Raw genomic sequence first — 16,238 nt, 5'->3', positions numbered from 1 at the left:
GTGGTACTTGCTACAGCAGCCTTAGGAATCTATGACAGCATTGTTTGCATATGATTGGACTTGCCTTTGCTTTCCTGTCTCTTCCCTTGCTTAAAACATGTTAAGGTTAGCCCGAGGGAACATGATGTGGAGCCAAGTTGCCTGGTCATCCTAGGTAAGCCAACAGCCATCCCTCTCTCAGCCAAGTGGATGAACCCAGACAAGATCAGCAGTCCTACACTGACTGTCAAAATGCCAAACATTTATATACATATATTTGCCAATTTTTACACTCTCTATGCAACAAATAGTACTTCTTCAGTTTAAATGAAGAGTTAGAGCCCCTGAGAGATATAGTGATTTGCTCATAATTGCACATCTTTAAACTGCCCGTTCATCTCTGTTTAGACAAAGCCCAGGAGCTTTCCACTGTATGGTTTGCCTCTTCTTGATTCTCAGATGAGGGATAATCTAGAGGTGCTAACCAGTGGATGTCTTTGAAATAAAGCTAAAATAAGATACTTTACTTTGTCTTTCATGTCCTGGAGAATTTCATCCCCTTAAAGTCCTTAAAATTAGGACTCTGCTAAAAAAAAAAAAAAAAAAAAGAATTGAGTAAGGGAGAGTGAGCTTTAGGCAGGTGGCCACTAGGTGGCAGTGGTGCACACCCACAGCTCAAGTAACCCTTTCTGCGTAACCCTGTGTACCATCCTGCCTCATCAGCATCAAATCACATTGAAAGAGCAAGGCTCTGGTGTTTTGATAGAACATTAATAACATAAGTAGATGGGAAACCTGAGAACTGAAAATAGAACCTTAGCCTCAAGCCCCAGGCATGAGACAAACTCGCTGATACCAAGGCTCCTATCTCCATATAAACAATAACCAAGATTAACTGTTCTGGACCGTCTGAGCATTACTTTCCCACTCATGTTTGTGAATACTTTTTATTTTGAAATAAAAAGAAGCCATGAAGGAAAACAGGGTTTATTACCATTTGGAAACAGAGTCTTCCTTTGAGCAGGTGTCTCCCTGTTTTCCTGTCCTTCCTTTCCTTGAATGTATTCAGACCTGTCCTTCTTTGCCAGGGACAACTGTGTTTCTGTTAGTACAGTGAAACTGGGGCCTGAATATTCTCTGCAAGTTATACATGTGTGGGGTCTTGTCAAATGCCTCCTCATCCCCCTCCTCTTACCTCAGAGGGGCAAGTTCACTGTATGAACCCCTGTGCTAGCTGAACTTTCCAACCACAGCCTGTCACCCCAACCCCACCTTTTTAATTTTTTTTTCCTCATAAAAATTAGTGATATCTCCCAGGATACCAGGGTTTCTCTTAGAGGGTATAAGAAATATTGGCCTCTCTTACTGCTTATTGTATCTTTTTTTTTTATTGCTGCAAAATAAAACACCTCAGACTTAGTGGCTAAAAGAACAAGCATTATATTACACTGAAGATTCTATGGATGAGGGATTTATAAAAGGTACATTAGGGATAGGTTGTCTCTCTTCCATGATGTCTGGATGCTCACCTAGAAAGCCTGCAAGGATTGGGTTGACTTGAAGGCTGGAATCATCTGCAACCTCTTTTGCATGTTTAGAGGGTCCAGGACCTCTGCTGGAGCTGTTAGCAGGAACACTCAGACATGGCAGCTGCTGTGGCAGTTGGGCTTCCTCACAGCATGGTGGCTGTGTTCCAAAAGTGAGCCTCCCCTAAGTCCCAGGCAGAAGTTGTATCACCTTTTATGGTCTTGCCTTGGAAGTCATATAGTGGCACTTCTTTCATGGTCACAGACCCACCCAGATTCAAATTTGTCTATTCACCTCTCAGTGGACAAAGAGTCAATGTTACATTGCAAGTAGATCATGGGGATGGGAGATACTGTTATGATATTTGGAATATACAGTCTGGTGCACTTACCAACACTTTATCTTCAGAACACCACTGATGAGCAACTGGAGGGATGACTGGGATGAATATCTCTGTAAGATCAAGCACTCCCTATACGTAGTTAGGTCTTGAAGGACATTGTAGAATGTCTGAACTAGAAGAGGGGTTATGTAGTCCCACTCTCCATGTGGTATAACCTTCATTTCTGAGAGGAAGCTATACAGCCAGGACCTGAGGATATCAAAATATGTAAAGCTTTAAATGTGTTTTTAAGGAGTTCACAGTCTACCAGGGAAGGCAAATTTGCAAAAAACAAACCAAAAAACAAATACAGAAATAGTACTTTAGAGTTAGGCAACAAAGATTTCAAACATAATGAAGTATGAACTGGGATTTGAAAGATAAAAGAAATTCAAGAGACAGCATGGTGTGGAGAAGGCCTTCCAGTCTGCGAGACTGTGTGAAGTCAGGGTGCAGGGAGGGAATCGGCACACTGTGTTTCAGTGAGTCTAAGTGATTTATGAATAAAGTACAAGGCGGAGAATAAGAGGAATAACTGAAGAGTGCTCGTTCATTATCACGCTGAGGAATTTGAATTTATTCTGTAGCCCACTGAAAGTGCGCTAGATTTTGGACAGAGTAGTGAGTGACAAGATCAGGGTTCAGTTTTAGAAAGCTCCTCTGTCACAATGAGGAGGCTGGACCAGAGGTCTGGGGTGGCCAGAGTGAGAGACACCAGTTAGGAGGCGACTGTCGTCCAGAAGAGAAATGACAAGCCCCTGAATGTGGAAGCTGGCAGTGGGAAGGAAGTGAGAGGAGAGGATTTTAATAATACTTAAAGCCAGGAATGAATTACTGTCCATAAAGCACTTGGAATAAGGACTGGCACGTAGAGCACTGAAAAAGTGTTCGCTGCTGTTATTGTTGTTTGATGTTTTGTAGAAACTAGATCTTCTGTGCCACCAGCTATAGGGATGAGAAAAAGAGAGTGTTTAAGATGGTTTGGTGACCAGGAAAAGTTGGTGCCACTTTCCAATGTAGGTAACAAAGGAAAACAAGCTGGTTTGAGGAGATAAATAATGAGTCCAGGTTTGAACATTTGGATTTTTGGGTGTTTCTGTAATCCTGCAGAGATGGTTATTAATAGTTTGTCAGAAGTATGGGTCTGAGCATAAGAGCCAGGTCTGGGGTCAGCCTGGGATTTGGTGATCATTAGTGAATGCCGATGGAAATTGTAACAAAGCACATTTCATTAATCAAATGCTTTAGGACACTTGTCTTATCCGACCTTATTCTTTCCTCCATTCTTTATGTGCTACACAGATGCATATTTTTTCAATATTTTTGAATATTTTTTCAATATTCTTTTAAAAACCCACTTTAATATACCTCTTAAAATATGATAATATTATTTATAAGGGACCTTGGCATAATTTTAACCTTAATAGGCTTGAATGTGAGAACCATAAACTCCACTATAATAGAATCCTATTGCTCTTTGCAAAAGAAAAACAAAAACCTAGATTTCTTATTTTCATGAATTATTTTGATTCCAAGTTCTCACAACTTTGGTTACATTGCTTTGATTTTAAGGCAGTTTTATTAAACAGTTGCTTTTGCTTTGTTAATATAAATTGTGATATGCTGAAGTTCTATCCTGGCTAATCAGTGAAATACCATGGGGTCTATTGCTGGGGATGAATAGATTAGGTGGCAGCAAGCTCAGGAGGTTCCCAAATTATCTTTGACCCAAAATGTCTGCATACTTTGACCCAAAAGTGTGCCTCTGGATCAGGTGGAAGATAATTAGTCTCTGCATTGGGGTAAGACCCAATTGGCAAATATGTGACATATACCCTGCAACTCCCTGCTCTGCATCTGTGGCAGGTACCATTGATCCCAGAGTTGGCTCCCCAACCTATCGTAAAGCCTGCCCTCTACAAGCACTTGCAATAACACTGATTTTTGTTCCATCAAAGGTGATGTCTTCATCAGGCTCCTATCAAAATACTTGGAAGAATATTTTAATACTTGTCCCCACTAACACATTAGTGAGAATTATTTTGAGGGTTGTTAGACATCACTGACACAATTGGAAAGCAACCCAGAGCAGACTTGCCCTGTACTTGAGCCTGTTCTCCCTGGCACTTTTGCCAAATGCTTGGAGGAAGACAGAATAAAATCAAGTTAATACATTTTCCGGCAGACAGACCTGGAATGTATACTTAATCCTAAGATTCTGCCCAAATCCTGGTAAGCTAGAATGAAAGACTAAAGCTAATGAGATAAGAGAAAACTGATCAGAAAGAATGTAAAGTCCTGCCAAAAGTTGCAACTAATCAATAATACAAGTATAAGATGTGGGCGAGGGAAGAAGGCTTAACAGATGTTTCTGAGGGAGCTTACAGCTAATGGCTCATTTCACAGGCTCATGTCTTTAAAGGCACTATGGTAATAGGAAGGCAGCATTGCCCAAGTCCTGTTCTAAAGGAGGAGCTATTCAATGAACTATGTTCATATTAAATAATTTTGGAAAATGCTTGGTCAAATTAAATTCAACAGGTTTCTTTATTTTCAGGACTTCTCAGAACTCTGTATGCTCATGTGCATTCTAACTGTAGAAGAGGAGCGATATTTTCCCAATTTGTTTAATCATAACCCATTCTCCCTACAGAGACATGTGCCACCCATGTAACAAACTCTGGGAAATGCCAATCTAGGTATTTCAGGTGACTCAAGTTCAATTTTAGCTAATTGGCTGGTAGACTAGTATGATAGCCTGAGCTCATTGCTCTCGAAACCACAATGTACACATACAGGTAGAAGATAATCCTAATACATTTTTATACTGATTAGACTATTTCTTTATCAAACATTAATATGATGCTTACTCTGTGCGAGGCATGTGATAACATGCTTTTCATGATCTCATTTTTATGGATGAGGGAACTAAAACAAGAAGGGCTTTGTAACGGCAAAACCCTCACAGCTGGCAAGTGGCAGAGCCAGGATCCAAACCCAGGTAGCCTGTCTCCAGAATCACCTGCTGCTGCTGGACAAGTGCTTCCGGTGCTTTCCATGCCGCGAGCCACATTTAGATGCCCTACCGAAATCAACATGGTAATAGGATGTGGCAGAAATGCTAATCAGAGAACAAGAACACACCAGTGGCAAAGCATACCTATAGATAGCCTGAAGTTTACCAAATTGCAGCGAGAAAGGTTCCAAGAATCTCGAAAAGAAGAGCTAATTGTCACACTGTTTAAAGTAACACTAAAAATATTACTGGGGTGTGACTAAAAAGAGCAGTAAATTCCAAGAGGCATGCTCCTGTGGTTGCAATCAACAAACACCCAGGAACCCTTAGCATATTAACTCACAGCTAACATTTTAGCCTTTTTGTTTTTCATCCAGCTTTCTGTTGAGAGGCAAAGTCACCCTCAATTATGCTCCATTTCTTTCAGACAAGAAAGAGGGCTGGACATGTGTTACAAGCCTGGTGCTCTTTCTAACTGGCAATACCTCTGAGAAGTGTTAAACGTGTGTGTGCCCTTTCACCCTGTAAGTCATACTAAGAATTTAAGACACTTTAAATATCTTCAAGAATATTTAGTGTATTATTGGCTGTAATGAAAAATGTTTGGAAAAAATTCCATATTCAACACCTGGTTACAGAAATTATAGTAAAGAAATTGATATAGAAAACCACTTCACAGCCACCAAAAATAATAATATTATGAGAGGATGGATGTGCAAGATGTTCATGATAAATTAAAAAAAATCTGGTCACCAAAGCAGAAAGGTGGAAACTTTTTTCTATGTAAGAGGAAAGCTAAGATTATATTTATCTCTTTTGTGCTACTCTGAACTTCTTTAATTTGGTTTAGGAGTGGGATTGGACAGACTTCCTCTATAATGGGACATATGGTAAATATTTTTAGTCTTTGTGAGCAACCTGGCCTCTGTGGTGGCTACTTAACTCTGTCATTGTTGCACAGAAGCATGTATAGACAATGCATAAACGCATGAGCATGGCTGTGTTCCAATAAAACTTTATGCACAAAACCAGGCAGCAGGCCGGCTTTGGTATTTGGGCCGTGGTTTTCTACCCCCTGGTGAGGATATTAGGGGTGGGAGGGGAGTTTAATGGAAAGAACACCAGCAAACAGTCATGTGACTTAATTTTCAGTCCTGGGTCTGCCAATTTGCTTTAACTCAATGATAATTTATCCAGCACTTACTATAGGAATGGAAATACTGAGCACTGTGCTGCTACTCTCCTCCCCCTCAGCTGTCATCAGGCAACACCATTCAATCACAAGAAGTCCAGATGCATTCTCAGAATCCTTCTCAACAAAGTATTGCAGACAGCCACTGTCGGTGGGTTAGAGTTGCTGTACGAGAGGAAACGATTTGTCACCCCTGAGACACTGTGTGTCGGTTACTGTGCAGGGTGATTAGCATATTAGGAGCTGTTAGATTTAGTACTTACCCTTCAGGGTCTCAGAATCCAGTGCCATTTTCCTAGGTCAAGTCATTCAACTCTTCTGATATCTGTAAAGTGAGAATACAGGATCCTACCCCACCTTTCCCACTGGATTATCATAAAGATCAAATGAGGCACCGAGTGAAAACACACTCTAAGTGGGAAAACACTGAGTAATCTGTCTTTAAATAGTTTCAACACTCCTTTCATAAGTGAAAGCACTGAACAGGTCTCTATGAAACCCCATTTTGAGCCTTAAAATTTGGACAGCATCTGGAATGAGGACAGTCTGTACAAACTTCAGGGCTCACGTGAAACCATTCAGCAGCTGGGGCACGAGAGATGTAACCAGCCATAAAGAGGACTGTTCTGAGAAATTAGGCCAAACATTCCACTTTTGCAAAACTGATGTGTGAATTGTGCTGCCTAAGGTGTCCTCTGTTCTCAAGTCTTACAGATGCTAGGTGCCAAATTCTTCTGAAATAGTTCCTAAAAGACAGGGATCTGCATGCAATAATAGTAGAAAACATTTTTGGTAGAGACAGCAGGAGGTGGGAGCCTTCGGGGAAGCTCTGTGAGATCTCAGGGGGCTGTAATAGGTGTTCAGTTTCAAGTTAACAGAAGCCAACCTAGTCTCATCTAAGGAAAGAGGGGGAATTTGTTTTGAAGAAACAGGGTTGTCTCTTGCAACTCAAAGTCAATAATGCAGTCAAACCTCGGGAAGTGACTGGAAGCAGGAATGTAAGAGCCATGTGGTTCCTCTGGATTTTACTTTAGTCTCTCTGTGTGTTTGTCTCAGGCCTTGCTTGCCCTCTCTTTGTGTGGAGTGGGTTTCGCTACATCCCCAGTCCATTATGATGAAAGATGGTCTTGTTTCAGCTCCCAGTTTCTATGTCAGAGGCCTCAACTAGCTTGATTCTTTGTTTTAATTCCAAATGTCCAGGGATGGAACCATATGTGTCAAATGTCTACTCTGGTTTAATCAAATGTAGCCAGTATTTCAAAGATTTGCCAAGAAGGCATTTCGGTGAGTTAGAGGGGATGCGTTTCCCTGAGAAAGGAGGTAGGACTGTTGACTCCTGTAAGGGGCAGATACTCCAAAAGATGTCCATTATAGGGTTCCAATTAAAAGATGCCCTTCCACCCTGGCTGCTGTTGCTCAGTGGGTTGGCGCATGATCCCATGCACCAAAAGGTGGCAGGTTCAATTCCCAGTCAGGGGTCATACCCAGGCTGCTGGTTCAATCCACGATTGGGGCACATGTAGGAGGCAACGGAGCAATGAGTCTCTCTCACATTAATACCTCTCTCTCTCTCTCTTTCTCTCCCCCCTCTCCCTCCCCTCCCTCTCCCCCCTTCCTTTCTCTAAAATCAATTTTTTTTAAATTTAAAAAAAAAGATGCCTTTCCAACTTAATAGTTTATGGCTGGCTACAGTGTTTGGATATAAACCTTGGGTTAGGGTAATAGGGTGGTCCTGGCCATGTCACCTCTAAGTTTTATCTCAGAGATGTTGACCTTTCTCCTGCCCTTCATCCTGGACCAGTGTGTTTATAGCCTGTGTCTTTCCTAGTATGGAAATAGTGACTAATGAATGTTCTGTCACGTGTCAGTAAATGGCTAATATGCTCCTGCAAAAAACAAAACCAAAAGCATGTACATTGCAATATTTTCCCCTAGATATAGTGAAAATCTAGAGAAGTGAGTTCTCAGGTCATCGCACCTTCTGTAAATTCTTATCCTTTCACAACTCCATCGGAAATCTTTGGAACAAAAAAATAATAGTTGTTCTTTGATTTACTCCTCCCTGTGTCCCTGCCACACTGCTGGTCAGGTGAAAGCTGCCCCATAAATATTTGCTGAAGTGACTTTTCTGATATGAGGCCAAGATAGAATCATCAGAGAGACTTGTGTGGTTGGGAGTGATCTGGGAGAGAATCCTTTAATATAAAATCTGGAAAGGAACTTAGCACCTAAACTAAAGTGGTAGGCTGAATAACCACCCCCATTATGTCCATGTCCTAATCATTTGTTACCTTACATGGTGAAAGGAAATTTTTGAATGCAGTTAAGGATTTTGAGACGGGAGACTGTTTTGGGTTATCTGTGTGGCCCAGTGCAATCATCATACTTCTTAAAAGAGTGATGCAGAAGCATTCGGAGTCAGAAGAGAAGGCAGTGTGACGACAGAAGCAGAGTTGGAGTGATGAGCGAGGGACTACGAGCCAAGGAAAACAGGCAACCGCTAGAAGGTGACAGGGGCAAGGAGGCAGGCTCTCCCCTCAGAAATTCCAGAAGGAACCAGCCCTGTTGACACCTTGACCTTAGCCAAATGAAACAAATACAACTAGAGAGTCCCAGCTGAACGTCACAGGCCAAATCCAGTTAGAGTGTCTGTTTTATTTGGCCAGCAGAGTATTTTGAGAAGGAAAAGAAATAAGCCAACCTTTAATAACTGGTATGCTTCACATAAAAAACAACAACCCTGGATTTCTGGTTTTTCTGGAAAAATGGCATCTGCATTCCTGAGTGGTAACATGCCCTGAATCTGTGTTGCAGCTCCTCCCATTCCTGTAATTCCTGCCTCTTAACTACAGTCTCCTCCACTCCCTATTGCATCTCTAACTGAGGCTGAGTTATCAAGATAAGATTACACTTGGTTCTTCTCTAGTAGAGAACCATAAGGCTGTACTCATATCTGTAGATAGGCTGAGAGGGCTGCATATTTTAAGAAAATAGTTATTATAAATGTACCATACAAAGATGTCAACAAAAAAGAAAACTGGGCCTGGCCGGGCATGGCTCAGTGATTGAGCATTGACCTAGGATCCAGGAGATGGCAGTTCAATTCCTGGTCAGGGAACATGCCTGGGTTGTGGGTTCGATCCCAAGCAGGGGGCGTGCAGGAGGCTGCCGATCAATGACTCCTCTCTCATCATTGATGTTTCTATCTCTCTCTCCCTCTCCCTGAAATCAATAAAGATATATTTTTTAAAAAGAGAGAGAAAATTGGGTGTGGGTACTATTTTTTCCACTTTTTGGTAAATCTTATTAAACTATTCTAAAACGAAAATACTACTAAATGAAATCGAGCATATTTCTTTATGAAAGTGGACAATGTTATTATGTATTAAACATGAGAGCAAAGTGTTTCTCTGTTGAAAGAATACTCCTTAGTCTGTTTCTCTCATTGCATTGCTCTCGGGTCTCTATGAGCATGAATTTGTGACCCCCAGACATTTTCATGTTACAAATGAGGATTCTGAGACCCAGAGAGATGAAATAACTTGCTGAGGATTTCAGAGCTAGTCAGGGAGAAGCTATGAGTGCAACCCAGGCCACCCCACTGACTTCTAGCCTAATGCTCTCTTTTCTTTCATGCTCTTGTGGAAAGAAATGGCGATAAGTAGGGTGTAACAAGGTCAACATTCAGGAGTGCAATGGGAATCTCACTGACTTTTCTGGAATTCTCTGTTGGAGGAGAGGAGTGGCACCAGATTCAGAGCAGCCAGCTTGCTTGCCTTATGGTTTTTTTTTTAATTTTTATTTAAACTTTCCTCATTTATATTTCATATCTGGTACGTAGGGAAAACATTTGACATTTGTCCAAATACCAAATGTACTTTGGATTTCATCACTTACATATTAGCAAACTCGAGCTATGTGCGAGAACATTTCCTCTGAAAAGCAGGAATCTCCGGGTTTGAGAAGGTCAGAGCCAAGGCCTTGTGATCAGAGCAGAGTGTCTGTGACTGGGCTGAGGTCTTTGCTGATGCTGTTGGGTAAAAGCTGAGGAAGGCACCCTGTGTGGGCTGCTGTCCTTCAGGAGGTGGGGATTGAGGGCTTAAGTAGATTTCAGAGGTGATGACTACTTCCAGAATACTGTGCATTCCTAGCCTTGAGTCTAAAGAGCCTTCCGCGTGGCTGGCTCAGAGCTGGCCAGAAGGTCAAGGCCAGCTGTTGGAAAACTAAACAGGTTCAGACATAGGCTGGCTGCTGGCTTCCCCTGGCCTTCTCTCTCCAAGGGTATTTCCATGCTAATAGCTTTCTCTGGGATCTGAAGTGGTAAGGGTTGCTGAGAGATGTAGCTTTTCTAACTTTTCCTATGGTTGAACAGTCTGGAGGTATGAGGGGAGAAAGGGAAAGGGAAAAATAAATGATAATAATAGCTGCAATTTTATTGAGCAATACCTATGTGCTCATGTATGTATGGTATATACAAGCAAAGTGTTTCGGTATCAGAAGAATACACCTTAGTCTGTTTCATTCATGGCATTACTCTTTGGGCATCTCTAAGCATGAATTCATGACCCCTGGACATTTTCATTTTACAGGTGGGGATTCGGAGGCCCAGAGAGACCAAGTAACTTTGCTGAGGTTCACAGAGCTAGTCAGGGAGAAACTGTGAGTAGAACCCAGGCCTGATTTACTTCTAGCCCAATGCTCTCTTTTCTTTCCTGTGCTGAGAGAAGTAGTAGCAATAGGGAGGGTATAGCATTGAGGTCAATAATCTGGAATTTACACTTATGCTAGTATAAGCAGCACGGTATGGCTGTAAGCCGAAAGTCTGGAGCTAATTGCCAGGGTTTACATCTGAACTCTACCATTTAGTAGCTGTGTGACTTGTGCAAATTATTTAACCTTTCTGAACCTCTGTTTCTTCTTCTATAAAATGAAGATTGTAATAGTACCCTCTTCAAAGGGCTGTATGAGCATTACATGAGTTAATAAAAAATAGCACATGGTTCAGAGTAGCTGCCATATAATATTAGCTTCTCCTGTGACATAGTTATAAATATTATCCCTATTTTGAAAATTGGGATGCAAACCCAGAGAGGTTATAAGTTTAAACAACAGTACACAGAAAAGAGCCATGCTGAGGCTAGACTCAAATCTCTGTTATAAATCATCTATTATATCACTTATTAGCAACTCGGGTTTTCTCAGACCAATATTCCTTGGCTACTTGTCTGGGTAGCTCATGGTATGTAAACCTAGCTTCCTAGTTCATGTTGGTAAGATATTGGTATTTCAATAGGTCTCAGATCTTTCATCTCTTCCTTTAAGTTCTTGCCGTGAATATTTTTTTCTTGCTTTTCTATGTGAAGAGAAATGTAAGGAATAAATGATATAAAATCCAAACTCAATAAGCTTACTGAAATGCATTGGTAGGTAGTAACACTGAGTGTAGAAAAGAATGCTTATCTTAGAAATGGGCAAAAGGCTTTGTCTTAAATGGTTTCAACTTCACTAAGTAAAAGTAATTGAAGTTCACTTGAAAAGGAATGATATTTGACCACAGGCTTAAGCCATAGGTCAATAGTGCTGAGAGAGCAGTAAGACCTTGCTCTTACTGGATCACTTAGGCATGCCCATTAGAGCCTACTATGCATCAGGCACTGAACCAGGTGCTGAGGACATAACTGTAATACATTCATTGTCTTTAAAGACCTACCATTCAAATCTCATGTCTACAGTTATTTAATGTCTTCAATCTGGTCCATTCTTCCCTTTATGTATTCCCACATTTTATGTAAGCCCTAACACACAAAATAATATTGATCAAGATTGTGGAAGGGCCTGTCTGGACACTGGATTATTCAAAGAACAGTTGAATGAACTGCTAATCTTTACACTGGAAACAAAAACATAGTTGCTCTCCTTACTTGAATGGCATTGAAGCAGAAAAGAGGTTAATCTTGTTTTAGATGGTTCTGGAAGACAAAACTGAATGGAAATTGCAGGGGAAAGATTCTCAGATCAGTCTCAATCAATCAAATTAGACCATTAATGGTACTTGCTAAGTGCCAAGGGTTTACCCAGGAGTGAGTGAGGCAGACACTCTCACTGTGCTCACCAAACAGACTCCTTGTATACGCACCCAGCAGTCACTGAGTGTCACTGTTGCAAGTGTGACACAGACAGTACTGACTGCACCGTGTGAGGCCTGGGACCTGGCTACTCTTCCTTAAGTGAAATGAAATAATAAAGAGCAGTGGACATTTTGGGTTGCCTACCCTTGTCCTGAAGAACCAAGATATTCAAAAAACCTGTGTATATCCAGCATGCCCAGGCTGCAAAACACTGTGAGCTAGTGGATCCTGGATCTCCTGACAGAGGAGTAGTCAGACAGAGAATGACAAGCACTGTGCAATCTCACTTCTATGTGAAATCTGAAAACAACACACAAAACCAGAGTAAACTGGTGTTTGCCAAATTCTTGTCCAAATTCTTTTCACTCTTTGACTTGCCCAATGAGAAAATAATTGGCTTTCAGGACTAAAAGGAGATGCTAATAGTTCATTTCCCTACCTGTGCACCAGGTCTATATCCCACCAAATGTGCAGTAAGGTGGATTCCACTGATCAGATCCATTTAGTAGCAAATAAAGCATGTTCATTAAAATGCAGCCACTTTGAATTTCTGTTCATTGAACTCCTGCACAGACAAATGATTCAGAGAAATGGCAAAGAAGAAACACTTTCCCCCTTAGCTGGTCTGTTGTGAGGAAATGTGGAGAATGCAGACAATGGTGGAATGCCTCTATGCCTTGATTTTCTCAACAGCATAGAGAGGGGAGTGGGTGTGCTGATTCATTTTGGTTCTAGCCTACAGGTATTGTTTGTCCTCAGGGTGCTGTTGGCATCTGTATTAAATGGGGGGGGGGGGCAATAAAATGAATTTTATAATTGGGTGCCTACATTTTTATTCAGCTTTAAAATGAATTTTGGTACTATCTCTGTTGCAGAGGCATGCCTTTTATTATTGCAGTTGGCTTTTTGAGACTGTTGACAATGTTTCATGATTAAATATAGATACGTACTCATGCCCATCTTTATTCCTCAATAATGTAGCAGAAAAATGCTCTTTTAAAATGTAGAGTTGGCACATTACTGAAGCATTCACTTACATCAATCTTAGCTGCCCCAAATTTGTTTTACCTAAATTAAACCCAAACCCAAACATCTAAATGATATCACGGTGATTAACCTCAATCACAGCACAGACAGTGTTGGCTGGTTTTAATGAGCATTTTCCATGTTAATAAAAATTTTGCCTATATGAAAATTAACTTTTTGGGTTTTTTTGCTTAACCTAAATATGGGCATATAATTTTGTTTGCATTTGATTACTAGAAGAATCAAATTCAAAGGCCATGTTAATTGGTCTATAAAATTAGTTACTTGCTTTCCTTTTTTGTAATAGATACATAAATTTTGAGAAACCAAATTGACATGCCTGGATGCCCTACAGGACAATAATAAAAAGCTCTTCATTGAGAGTCTTAATTTGTTTTTTAGATCCTGAAAATCAGTAATTTCAAAAATAGCTCTCCCCACTTGATAACTATAGAAGCAGAGATCTGAGGTCTACTGGATTGGCTGTGGAATGCCATTGAGAGAGGCAAGTCTCAAGTTCACCATTTATACAAAACCACGTGTACCTAATACTTGACGAATTTGCTGCGTATTAAAATGTTCCAGCGCTCATCCTGGTCCATTTTGCTCAGTGGTTAGCACATCCGCCTGCAGACCAGAGGGTTGCGGGTTTGATTCCCAGCCCCAGTCAGGACACGTGTGGGAAGCAACCAATTGATATGTCTCTCTCATGTCGATATTTCTCTAAAAAGTTTTGTACAACAAAGGAAACCATCAACAAAACAAAAAGACAGCCTACCAAATGGGAGGTAACAGTAAAGGTTGGCACCAGGGTTTCCAACCAGGTGGATGTGCTCAAGAGCAGCAAGCAACTGTGCCCACCTAGACCACATGACCCCACAGATTTTTGAAACCCGACTATATTACCTTGTTAGAGTTGCCATAACAAACTCCCACAAAGTGGATGACTTAAACAACAAACATTTATTGTATCACAGTTCTGGAGGCTAGAAGTCCAAAATCAAAGTGTCTACCAGGGTGCTTTCTTCTGAGGGCTGTGAGCAAGAATCTGTTTCATGCTTCTGCTCTAGCTTCTGGTGGTTTGCTGGCAATTTTTAGAATTCCTTGACTTCTCTGCTTTCACATAGCATTCTTTCTGTGTGCATATCTGTTTCCAAATTTCCCATTTTAATAAGGACACCAGTCATAATGGATTCAAGACCCACCCTACTCCTGTATGAGCTCATCTGAACCCCACTAATTACATCTCCAATGACTCTATTACCAAATACAGTCAGGTTCTGAAATGCTGGTGGTTAGGACTCCAATACATGAACTTTGTGGGGATACAATTCAACACATAACATCAACAGACCTGAGTTTGAATCCTGTCTGTTTCTCTTACTGACTTGGCATGTTTTCGCACCTGAAATGGGGATAATAATGCTTACGTTGCAAGGAAATTGTAAAGATTAAATGAGATGTTGGCAAAGCACTTAACTCAAACTTGACATGTGATAAGCACTCAATACATGGTGGCTCTTCCTGTTTTACGCCAAATACCCATTGACTGACTGGATATATTGTGCTCCTCCTGAATATAATTGAGAAATAAGTTCATTTTTCATTTGAGTCACTTGTCCATTAGAAGGGGATCTGGCCCTCTGCAAAATATTTGCCAGTTTCCTTCTCAGATTGGTTTCTGGGGAGGCAGGAAAATAACTACTGAATCACAAGTGCTTAAATAATTAAGCCAATGTAAGAGAAAGCTGATAATAAACACTTTTCTGTGCATTATAATTGAGGAACAATATCTCCTAGATAGTTAACCCTGGAGGCTTTATTGATTTAACTGAAACCTAATCAACTAACAACTCAGAAATACTGTTGTAAGCACTTCTCCCGAGAGCTATTGTAATTAGCAGCTGGGCCCCTTCTGGGCAGTGGGGCTGCCACCCTGCTTGTGTTGGTCAAGTAATTTTTCAGCTGAGTGCTCATCCCAGAGGACATCATTCCCCTTATTGCAACTCCCTTCGTTTTGCTGGCCACAGAAAATTAGCCCTAGCTTTTCCTTTCAAAATAGTCAAAGCTTGAACCTGATCCCCCTCTTCTCTTTGAATATGAAGGGCATACACTTCGATATTCAGAGCCTGAAAGGGAGATCTGATCACCTGGACTGCTTCTGTGTGGTCTGGTGAGGGCTTCTATTACTTGGACACCCTTCTACTCTTTCTCCCTAGAGTAACTGAGACTGGCTTTAGTTTGTTTGTTTGTTTGTTCATTTATTGCTTCCATGATTGTTTGTTCATTTATTGCTTCCATGGATGGGCTGTTTTTCATGCACAATGAAGAGAATGCCTTTTCCCAGTCCTGGACTCCATACAGAAGGATTTTCCCTAAGTACAGTCCTAACCTTCTCTCAAAGTCTTTACTGCTCCACCCTTGGGATCATGGAGGGTTTTACTTGGTTGTAAACTTGGGTAAAAACACTGGTCCTGCTTGGTCCCTCTTTCTTAGACGTGGATGTGCTCACAGAGAACATTCCTCCAGGGCTCCTCCTCCCTGTGGGGGAAGCCAGCCTCTGCCTCGGGGTGTCTGCTTTAGGCAGGGGCGAGTCAGCAGTCTGACACTGCTTCAACACCAAGCAGTTTCAGTTAGCCTCCATCAGTAATAGTGGGGGCATGTGGCACTCTTTCTGCATACTTGTGGTTTTATTTCTCAAAATTCTGGAAGGGACTCAGGAAGGGATGTGGAATGCTATTTATTTGGCCTCGTATAGACAATGTTGGCCACCTTCTGAGAGTCATCATCAGAGTTGGTGTCTTTAGCTCCATGGAGGCCTCTGATCAGGAACAATTTCTATGTATCTCCAGTTATCATTTCAGCCAGGGATGAGCTAATCTCTACTTAGGAGGACCAGTTGACCAAAGCAGTTGAATATAAGATACCCACGGCCCTGAGAGAAGCAGGAAGAAGAAGTATTTATTGAGCAACCGTTTATTTAGTGTC

General features: G+C 41.2%; 1 long non-coding RNA gene across 1 annotated transcript in view; it reads left to right on the top strand.

The window, feature by feature from the left end:
- Positions 1–10,692: 10,692 nt before the first annotated feature.
- LOC308565926 overlaps positions 10,693–16,238 on the top strand; it is an 86,094-nt gene continuing 80,548 nt past the window's right edge. The window contains exon 1 of the long non-coding RNA XR_014000088.1: positions 10,693–10,755. This is a non-coding gene — a long non-coding RNA (uncharacterized lncRNA). The remainder of the gene's footprint in view (positions 10,756–16,238) is intronic.

Source organism: Miniopterus schreibersii (assembly GCF_964146895.1).
Source record: "Miniopterus schreibersii genome assembly, chromosome: 12".
NCBI classification, from domain to species: domain Eukaryota; kingdom Metazoa; phylum Chordata; class Mammalia; order Chiroptera; family Miniopteridae; genus Miniopterus; species Miniopterus schreibersii.
This window is presented reverse-complemented; position numbering and strand designations above follow the sequence as displayed.